The sequence below is a fragment of the Crocuta crocuta genome, unplaced genomic scaffold (assembly GCF_008692635.1).
Source record: "Crocuta crocuta isolate KB4526 unplaced genomic scaffold, BGI_CrCroc_1.0 scaffold140, whole genome shotgun sequence".
Classification (NCBI taxonomy): Eukaryota; Metazoa; Chordata; class Mammalia; order Carnivora; family Hyaenidae; genus Crocuta; species Crocuta crocuta.
The window spans coordinates 4,913,348-4,924,566 of NW_027527775.1; the positions used below are offsets into that span (position 1 = coordinate 4,913,348).

General features: G+C 38.6%; 1 long non-coding RNA gene across 1 annotated transcript in view; it reads right to left on the reverse strand.

Moving 5' to 3' along the window:
* The window catches only part of LOC144239333 (uncharacterized), a 51,150-nt gene extending 40,162 nt beyond the window's left edge, over positions 1-10,988 (reverse strand). The window contains exon 1 of the long non-coding RNA XR_013337393.1: positions 10,716-10,988. This is a non-coding gene — a long non-coding RNA (uncharacterized LOC144239333). The remainder of the gene's footprint in view (positions 1-10,715) is intronic.
* Positions 10,989-11,219: the final 231 nt, after the last annotated feature.

An 11,219-nucleotide genomic window follows, 5' to 3' on the forward strand; every position in this document is an offset into this window, starting at 1 on the left:
ATCATACTAGATGTCCTACCTAATTTAATAACACAAGAAAAGGAAATAAAAGTTATACAAATTGATAAGAAAGAAATGAAGCTGTCAGTCTTTGTTTCAGATGACAACTACCTATGCAGAAAATCTAAACTAATTTACAAAAATCTCATGGAATTAATAAGCGATTACAGCAAGGTGTCAGGGTAAAAAGTTAATATTTCAAAGTAAATTGGTGTCAGGGCACCTGGGTGGCTTAGTCGGTTAAGCGTCTGACTTTTGCTTAGGTCATGATCTCGCGGTTCGTGGGTTCGAGCCCCACGTTGGGCTCTGTGCTGACTGCCAGCTCAGAGCCTGGAGCCTATTTCAGAGTCTGTATCTCCCTCTCTCTCTGACCCTCCCCTGCTCATGCTGTCTCTCTCTGTCTCTCTCTCCTAGAAATAAATAAAAATATTTTAAAAAAAGATAAGGTGATTTATAAAAAAAAAAAAGAAAAAAACCCCAAAGTAAATTGGTGTCCAAAAATCAATAATGGACAAGTAGAATTTGAAGTATAATGCAATACCATTTATATTAGTATCCTCCAAAATAAGATACATAGGTATAAATCTAACTAAATATGTACAAGACCCTATGAGGAAAACTACAAAACTCTGATAATTGAAATCAATGAAGAACAAATGAAGAGATATTCCATGACCATGAATGGAAAGACTCTAGCGTCAAATGTGAGTTTCCATGTTGATTTATAGTTTCAATGTAATCATAATCAAAATCCACAGATGTTATTTTGTGGATATCAATAAACTGATTCCAGATTTCACACGGAGAGTCAAAAGGTCCAGAATAACCAACACAACACTGAAAGACAAGCAAGAAGTTGGAGGACCGACACTCCTCAACTTCGAAACTTACTATAAATTAAAGCTACAGTGTCAAGGCAGTGTAGGATTGGTAAAAGAATAGACAAATGAAAGATCAATGGAATAAAGTAGAAAACGTCGATATAGACCCGCATGAATAGAGTTAATTGACCTTTGACATTGGAGTGAAGACAACACGATGGAGCTGACAGTCTATTCAATAAGTCATGCTGGAACAACTAACCATCCATGCAAAAAAAATGAATCTAGATACAGACCTTATACCCCTTTGACTTTTTTTTTCCTTTTAGAGGAAGACAAAGAGCATGTGAGCAGGGAAGAGAGACAGAGGGGGAAAAAGAGAGAATCTTAAGCAGGCTCAATGCTCAATGTGGAGCCAGACCTGAGGCTTAATCCTACAACCATGGGGTCATGATCTGAACTGAACTCAAGAGTCAGACACTTAACCAACTGAGCCACTCAGATACCCCAACCTTATACCCTTTAAAAGAATTAAATGAATTAAAAGAATTAAATGAAAAATAATTCACAATGAATGAAAGACCTAAATATCGGGCAAAATTATAAAATTCCTAGAAGATAACATAGGAGAAAACCTGGATGACAGTGGGTATGGTGAGATGTTTTTTAGATACAACAACAACAAATATAATGTACAAAAGAAATAATTTAATTTTATAATTAAAATTATAAACCAATACTCTGCAAAAGATGATGCCAAAAAAATAAGAAAACCTGCAAATTGGGAGAATATATTTGCAAAAGACATATCTGATCAAAGATTGTTATTCAATATATGCAATGAAATAAGAAAACAAGAAAATAACTTGGGGCACCTGAGGGGCTCAGTTGGTTAAGCATCCGACTTTGGCTCAGGTCATGATCTCATGGTTTGTGGGATCAAACCCTGCAATGGGGTCCATGCTGACAGCTCAGAGCCTGGAGCCTGGTTCGGATTCTGTGTCTCCCTTTCTCTCTGACCCTCCCCTGCTCAGGCTCTGTCTCTGTCTCTGTCTCTCAAAAATAAATAAACATTAAAAAAAAAAAGAAAACAAATCAATAATAAAATATGAAAATGACCTTAACAGACACCTCACCGAAGGAGATATAAAGATGGCAAATAAGCATTTGAAAATATACTCCTCATCATATGTCAGTAGGAAAATGGCGAACCAAAGCAACAATAGATACAATTACACACATATTAGAATGGCCAGAATCTGGAACTCTGACACACCAAATGCTAGTGAGGCTGTGGAACAACAGGAACTCTCATTCATTGCTCTTGGAACTATAAAATGGCACCAATACTTTGTAAGACAGGTTAGTGGTTTCTTACAAAACTGAACATATTTTTATTATGGATCCAGCAATCATACTCTTTGTTATTACCCAAAGAAGATGAAAACTTATGTCCCCACAAAAACTTGCACATGGACGCTTATCGCAGCTTAATTTATAATTGCTCAACTTTGGAAGCAAACATGATGTTCTTAAGTAGGTGAATGGATAAACTGTGGTACATCCAGACAGTGGAATATTATTCAGCAGTGAGAAGAAGTGAGCCATCAAGCCATGAGAAGACATGAAACTACCTTAAATATGTAATATTTAGAGAAAGACATCAATGTGGAAAGGCTACATACTGTATGATCCCAACTCTATGGCCTTCTGGAAAAGGCAAAACTAGACAATAAAAAGACCAATGGTCAGGGGTGGGAGGCAGGGAGAGATGAAGAGGCAGAGCACAAAGGAATTTTAGGGCAGTGAAAAATAGTCTGTATGAAATAATGATGGATATCAATCATCAAAGTTTATTCTAAACTCATACAGTGAACCCTCATGTAAACTACTGAATTTGAGTAGTATATTGTGTCAGTGTAGGTTCATCCTTGTTTTAAAAATACAAACCGGGGGCGCCTGGGTGGCCCAGTTGGTTGAGCGTCTGACTTCAGCTTAGGTCATGATATCACCGACTTGTGGGTTCAAACCCCACATCGGGCTCTGTGCTGACAGCTCAGAGCCTGGAGCCTGCTTCAGATTCTGTGTCTCCCTCTCTCTCTGCTCCTCTTCCACTCACACTCTTTCTCCCTCTCAAAAATAAATAAACATTAAAAAAAATTTTTTAATTAAAAATACATATTCTGGTTAGTGATGTTGACAGTGAGGGAGGCTATGCATATGTGGGGGTTGAGAATAGTTGGGAAATCCCTGTGATTTCAATTTTGTGATGAACTTAAAACTATTATAAAAAGAGTCTTTTAAAAATAAATAAAAGACTCCATCAAAGAAACTAATGAGAAAGTGAGGCACCCGTGTGGCTCAGTCAGTTGAGTCTTCAACTCTTGATTTCACCTCAGGTCATTATCCCAGTGTTGTAGGACTGAGTTGCATGTTGGGCTCCATACTGACCATGGAACCTGCTTAAGTTCCTCCTCCCTCCCTCTACCCCTCTCCCCTGCTCACATGCTCTCTTTCTCAAAAATAAATAAACAAACATTAAAGAAAAGAAATTAATGTGAAAGGTGAAAGAAGTAATGAAGCCAATATTACATCTGACACAGATCTCTAGAATCCCTGTAATAGATTTTGGACCTAAAGGAGTGTAAAGTATTTGAGAAAAGTAAGCAAAAAGATGCATCCAAACTAGTCACATTTAATTCACAATCTCATCTGATTCACAAACTATTTTGAGTTAATAAAGACCAGTTTTAAGTTTTCTAATGACCTAGTAGGAGTCTAAAATGACCTAATCTCAAGTTACAGAAATACCAGGATTTTCCTGATACTAGGAATTGGTACCACAAACCCAAGTTTAGAACAGCACGGAAGCTATTTTTTTTAAAAAAAATTCAGTAATTAGGTTGCTGGCCATAATTATTTGGTGAATGATAGTCATCAGCTTTAAGTCCTAGCCTGCACCTGTCATTCTGTTCAAACAGTGATTAGGAGCTACTTCTGCCAAATTCCATCTCTCATAATGTTAAAGCACTACCTGTTACTGGGCAAGGAAGACATTAATTAACCAGGAAAGCCTGAATTCAAATCTTCAGTGTCAGCCTTGGATTTCACCCACGGTTTATATCTGTTATACCAACAGACCTTACAAAAGGTGGTCTAAAAATGTCGATTCTGAGACTCATGAGAGGCTACTGGGTGTGTTTTCATTCTTTGGGAGACTAAGAATAGGTGTACCAAGTTTATTTCCTTTAAATTTATTTCACTCAGACCCCCTGAGGCCCATAGGCCAATAATCAGTGTGTAGGACTGCCTCAGCCTCAGATTCCACTAACATTTATAGAGCATTTCTTTTGCAGGCATTATGGAAGGCATTTCCATAACAATGTGTCAGAGTGAGGATTAGCTTGGCACTTACATTTTCATAGCATAACAATTATTCAGTCTCTCTCTCCTATCTACAGCATACATCTCTCACTTTAGACGCAATGGCACCGTGTCTGTCTGAGGGGCATTTGAAGAATGCGATCAAGAATTAAATATAATGAAGCTCCTGTCAATAAAAAGGCCTTCAATTTTGGAAGAAATTTAAAATTTGAGAGATGGGTATGTTAGCCATCCATTCCTCTCTATTAAAATTACACATTGTTTTCAATATTACATTAGATCTACAGGAAGAAAATGTATAGTGCATGTTATCACAAGTCCTACATGGAGGAATGCCTTAAAAGTTGTTACCCCTTTAGCACTTATAGTAATTCTGTTCTATTCTCTTTATTTTTGAGACTGGGGGGAGAAAACACGAGTGGGAGAGGGGCAGAGAGAGAAGCGGACAGAGGATCTGAAGTGGGCTCTGTGCTGACAGCAGAGAGCTCAATGTGGGACTTGAACTCACAGATTGTGTGTGAGATCCTGACCTGAGCTGAAGGCAGATACTTAACTGAATGAACCCACCAGGTGCTCCTGTAGTAACTTTTTTTAAAAAAAAACTGCCAATTGTCAATTTGAATAATAATTTTGTCTCTAACAAAGCTACAGTGAAATATTTTTTTGCCAGTGAGGGCCCAAAATATATGATTTCCACAAAAATTTAATAAAATGGAAACTATGCAAACCAATTAGTTTTTAAAATTTTTTTTAACATTTATTTAATCTTGAAAGAGAGAGGGAGAGAGAGACAAAGCACGAGCAGAGGAGGGGCAGAGAGAGAGGGAGACACAGAATCAGAAGCAGGCTCCCTCCAGGCTCTGAGCTGTCAGCACAGAGCCCAATGTGGGGCTCAAACCCATGAGCCTTGAGATCATGACCTGAGTTGGAGGCTTAACTAAGTGAGCCTCCCAGGTGCCCCATAGTTTTCATTTTTAACCTTAAACAGCGGCACACCTAAAGCTGAATTCAGAGATAAAATTATAATAATCTGCAAATCTTTTATGTCTGGTACCATACATTTCTTCTGTTCCCTTCAAGTAGGTTCTATTTTGTTTTTGTTTTGTCCCTACTTGTCTCATTTTACATTACTTTTCCACCTTCATGTCATCAATTAGTTTAGAGCTATGTAAGATATAAGAAGAGTTACCACACCTTTCTTATTGAGCATAGGTGTATTTAAAAGCAAATGGGCCAGAATATTTGACTTTGAGAATTAATGAGAAATTGCAGGACATGCTCATAATAACTGCAGGCCATATGCCAACATTCAGTTTTAAATATGTGATGTAGTCAGTTTTCAACTTGAATGATGTCACTGATATTGATCTTATTCCTTAGAAGAATCTAGCCAAGAGAAAAATTTATGTGAAACATCTTGGGTTTCAGACAGTATTTTCACATGACCTGGATTGGTACTGTGATGGCCAGTTGGGAGGGACCAGGATCTGAAACCATATGAAGGCAGAGACGTCTGGCACACGCCAGACAAGCAGTAAGGTCTCTGAAGGTCAGCTGAGGTCAAAGGACTTGACTGTGATGGGACATTAGTCAGCAACGTCCATGCTCTTGGGATATTCCAGAGTCATGGAATGTGTACGAATGAGGATTATCGAATTCCATGGCAGCCATTTCTCTGTTCTGTGCGGGAAATTCCTGGCATTGTTTGTATTAACTCTTAACACAAGACACATGTGGTCAGAGTGGAATTTGACCCCTTAATGAAGCAGGACAGTGTTATCTCATTTTTGCTTTTAAATCTTGGATTTTTTTTCCTTTTCTCAATATGCTAATATATTGACACGATAAAGACACACCTAGAAGAATTATTTTAATGGTTTTCTCAAATAAATATTTGGATCTTTACCTTTCCATGCTCTTCCTTCTGCCTTTCTTCTATATTGCCTTCTTTCTCTCTCTTTTTTCTTTGTTATTCCTCTCCTCCATTCTTTATTCTTGCTCTCTTTTGTATTAATATACAAATAGCATGAAAGGTGGATTTTATTTATATATTTTTGAATTTAAGAACCCAGCACTTTAATATGGTATATGTTAAATTTAAATTTCCTATAAAAAATGTAGGGAGGGGTGCCTGGGTGGCTCAGTCATTTGAGTGTTGGACTCTTGATTTCAGCTCAGGTCATGGTCTTGCGGTTGGTTAGTTAAAGCCCTGTGTGAGGCTCTGTACTGGGATTCTGTCTCCCTTTCTCTCTGCCCCTCCTCTGCTCACTATTTTTCTCTCAAAATAAATAACAACAAATTAAAAAAAATTTTAATGTATTAAATATTGAGAGACTATCTATATGGTGTATTCATTGGACAGTGACATTCTGGAAATTTAATGAAATCCCTTTGATACTCAGTTCTCTCAAAATTAAAACATCAACTGAGTTCATCCAGTACTCCTAACATACCAGATGACAAAATACAGTATCATTCCAACATTTGTTTAGAATTAAGAACTAAGAATGTAGGGGCACCTGGGTGCTTAGTTGGTTGAGTGACTGACTCTTGATTTTGTCTCAGGTCGTGATCTCATGGTTCATGAGTTCGAGCCCTGCATTAGGCTCTGTGCTAACAGTGTGGAGCCTGCTTCAGATCCTCTGTCTCCCTCTCTCTGTCCCTCTCCCACTCTCTCTCAAAAATAAAAATTAAAATTACAAAAAAGAACTAAGTTGCACACCTGAAACTAATGGTACAGTGTGTGTCAGCTGTACTCAAAAAAAAAAATTAATTAGCTTCACTGTGACATTTTCACAATGTACACATATATCAAAATATCACACTGTACATCTTAAATGCATACAACTTTACTTGTCAGTTATATCTCAATAAAGCTGGGAACCTCCCCCTTGCACCCCTTCTGAAGAAAATCAGTGCATGTAAGATACTTAGATGATAAATGTGTATGCTCCAGTAAGTTTTCATAGGGATAATGCTTACCTAGATCCTCTAAAACTTAGCATAGTCAAAGAATAGTTTTTTTTTTAACATTAATGGTTCGCTACATATTTACCTTATCAATATAATTTATTTTAAAAACCTGGATTAGATATAATTTATGTAAGTGAAACATGATTACAAAATCCTTTCTTATAACCATTTATTATGTGTACTTATTTTCTAAAAATTTGGCTGAAATTTGACTTATAAATTAGTAAACAAGCATGTAAGTGCTGTTAAAATTTAAAATCTATGTGGCCGAAATACAAAATGTTTTCTTTGAAATTAAAGTTTGAATTTAATGACCAGTGTTCTTCATAGTGATTGCCCCATACATCAATCATGATTTATATTTTCCCTTTTGTGAATTCATCTACATTTTTCCTATAATTAACTTCAGACCCACCGAGATAACCTGCACTTCAGCTATCTACTTGCAAATCATATTCTTGCTGTTCAACACTGTTAAAAAGGCCATCTGTGCTCTGTTGTAATTACCCTGTCCAAAATAAGAATGCGTCCCTTTTTCCTTTTTTTCCCCTTATGTCCTAAGGTATCCACTCTCATTGGACCTCCTGCCCCTCTCTGGTGGTCAGAGGAATCAAGAACCATGGTACTCATTGACTTGTGCTCTTTTTGTCCATCTGAGACAGCAATGGAAACGCCAAACCCAACCCTGGATAAGTGGCGGCTTTGTTGGGCCTGGACCAGGAACGTTGCCTCTTACACCAGCAACAGCAAGGTTCTTTAAGGACTTTCTTGCCTTTTCAAGCAACCTTAGGGAAGCTGTCCTCCTCAGCCACTTCTGTGCATATATTTATAGGCATGTATTTTCTTGAGAAGAAAGAGTTAACCTTTAAGAAGCATCTTTTTAGAAGTTGCTGTATCTGCTGGGTCAATTCTTAAGACATTTTGATTCCTGGTACGTGAAAGTAAAGGACAAAACTCTTAACATGCAATTTTCTCTCCCTTTTTTTTAAAAGCTGGAATTCTCATGTTGTGAGGGCAGTAAATTACTGATGTTAAGAAATTAAAACAAAAAGAAATGCCATGTGAATTAGATTAATGTTCTATCAAGAGACAAATTTGTCTTTGCTCCTGATAACTAAAGACCATGTTAATATTGTGTTAGTATACACATATACTAAATAAGAAAATAAAATTTTAGATTTAATTGCAGCAATACAGAAAATATCTCAAATTCCTAAAGATGTAAGAGAATATACTTGAAGTAAACATAATACAATAATAACAAATCTTTAACAAATTAAGGTTTTAACCTATTAGGATTTTTAGCTTTAAATTCAATTCACTATGTTGAAAAAGATTTGAGAAGCTTATTCATTTGATTATTCTTTCTGAAGTTTATTTACATAAAAAAATGAATGTTAAATATTGTCACTAACAAACATATCCCCATTCTGACCATTATATTTTTCTTCTTTAAAGAATCTAGAAAAAAAATCTAGAATTATATGGATAAATATGTTTCGTGTAAATTGGAGGGTGTACATTTTTTTTTTTGCACCTAGTCTTCATTAGTTGAATTATCTTCCTTAAAGAAAACCAAAATATATGGAACTCATGAGAGATTTTTGATTTGTCAACACAGAATGAACAAACCTTTTAAAAAAAGAAACCAGTTTTATTTGAGCCCAAGTTAGGACTGTTGCCCAGGATACCCAATCTTCACAAAGAAGAGATTGCTCCAGGGAAAGAACATTTGGTGCAGGGTTATATATATATTTATATAATATATATACACACACACACACATATGTATAAATTTTAACATAAACAGTTACAAATCATCACAATGAAGGACATTTCAGAAAGTTACAGACTTCATCTTATGGTTTTAGTATGTGCAAGGCTATGTGACTTTAATCTTATGGGAACCAGGAAGGGATTTTTCTTCTTCTTCTTCTTCTTCTTTTTTTTTTTAATTTTAATGCTTTATTTATTTCTGAGAGAGAGAGAGAGAGAGGGACAGCATGAGCAGGGGAGGGTCAGAGAGAGAGGGAGACACAGAATCCGAAGCAGGTTCCAGGCTCTGAGCTAGCGGTCAGCACAGAGCCGGAAGAGGGGCTCGAACCCACGAACTGTGAGATCATGACCTGAGCCCAAGTCCGCAGCCCAAATGACTGAATCACCCAGGTGCCCCCAGGATTTTTTTTTCTTATCTTTATGTTTGGAATGCTCCTTTTGGGTTATTTCCTTAACAGATCAGACATACAACATTGGCTCTGGGCAGAAATAGAACCCCTGCTATGAGGCTTTGTTGAGTAATTTTAACCTTGGTAAATGCTAACATATAGCTTCCCTGGGAGCCCAGAAGGCGGCCCACAAACATGAAATGTCGAAACTTTCCTTTATTGTATCAGCTTTTCATTAAGCTAAATTAATATTTTCTAATACCTTTTATATCTATCAAAAGACAAAGTGGCAACTGCTATAACAGTGTTCCATTGTCTGTGCCCACTAATCCCACCATTTTGGCTTCTAAGATTCTCACTGGTACTATTTCTATTATCCCTTTCTTTTCTTTTTATTATTTATTAAGTTTATTTATTTTGAGAGTGAGAGTGTGTGTAAGAGCAGGGGAGGGTGAGAGAGAGAGAGAGAGAGAGAGAGAGAGAGAGAATTCCAAGTAGGCTCCGAGGCTCCAGCCCAGAGCCCAATTCAGGGCTAAAACTCAGAAACCCTGATATCTTGACCTGAAATGTGATCAAGAGTCAGATGCTTAACTGACTGAGCCACTCAGGCGCCCGCCCTTCCACTTTTCCTTCTCTTTTGCAATTTACTTAAATTCAAGTTCGTTAACATACAGTATGGTATTGGTTTTGGGAATGGAACCCAGTGATTCATCACTTACATACAACACCCTGTGCTCATTTTAACAAGGGCCCTCCTTAATCCATAGCCCACCTCCCTCCTCCCTCCAGCAACCGTTTGTTCTCTGTGTTTGAGTCCCTTTTGGTTTGCATCCCTGTTTTTATCTTTTCTTTTCCTATCCTTTGTTTGTTTGTTTATTATTTATTTATTCCTTTCACAAGATTTTCTTCATAGTGACAGGTGCTCTGGTGGCTTTTAATAGCCTGACTTGTGCCTACTTAGATTTGGATGGAACGTCTTCATTCATTTCTCCAAGGCCCCCAGTGGTTTAAGCTGTGGCTTTACCTCCAGGCTTCTGAGTCCCCTGAGGCTGCCACTCTTACACTGAGGCTTATCTACGATTTCCCCATACTGAAATTATCCTCCGGAATTCAAGCAGACTACTGTCTCTGGCTACCAGGGCACGGTCCCTGGGACCCCCAAGGCCCCCCTGAGATGCTCCCTTGCTGATGAGGGAGGCCGCGAACACATGTGTCCAGGCCCGCCAGGCCTCACTAGAAGCACCTGGAATGTCTCCCAGCCAGAAGGAGGAGGAGAAATTAAAAGACCTCGGAAGGTCAAACAGGCTGCACACCCTCCCTCTGGGAGAGGCTGCGGTGAGAACTCAAACGGCTCCTGGGAAATTTCACCTACCTCTCGGGGCCCTTCCTGAATGTGCAGCAGCGTCTTCCAGCGTCGTCTAGCCGCCAGTACTGCCAAGTGACGAAGCTAAGGCAGGTTAGGGACGCGTTTGGTGTCCCTTTCTTAGGGGAAAACAGCCCCTGGGTTGGGGGGTGGTTGGGGGTGGATGTGGTACCTTCCGCGCCTGGCGCACTATCCCCCAGGGATTTGGGGACAAGCTTGGGGCTTCTAGAATGTTCGAAGAGGCAAGGCAGAAACACGGCACGGTTGGCCAGGAGGTCACGGACTTCCTTAGGAGGCTCGCCGGCCGTGTGGTCCAGCGTCGGGTAATCTCGCGAGCGTTGAGTTGTAATCTCGCGAGCGTTGAGTTGGAGGACGGTGATTGATGTGTGTTAGCTTTCCTGACCTGTTTCCAGAGGCGGCTGACTTGGGTTTAGATTTGTGACGTGAGCCAGGCCACCAAAAAGGCTTCCATTTCTTGGGCTTTTGTTCGTGAGTTAACTTGAGCGTATCTGG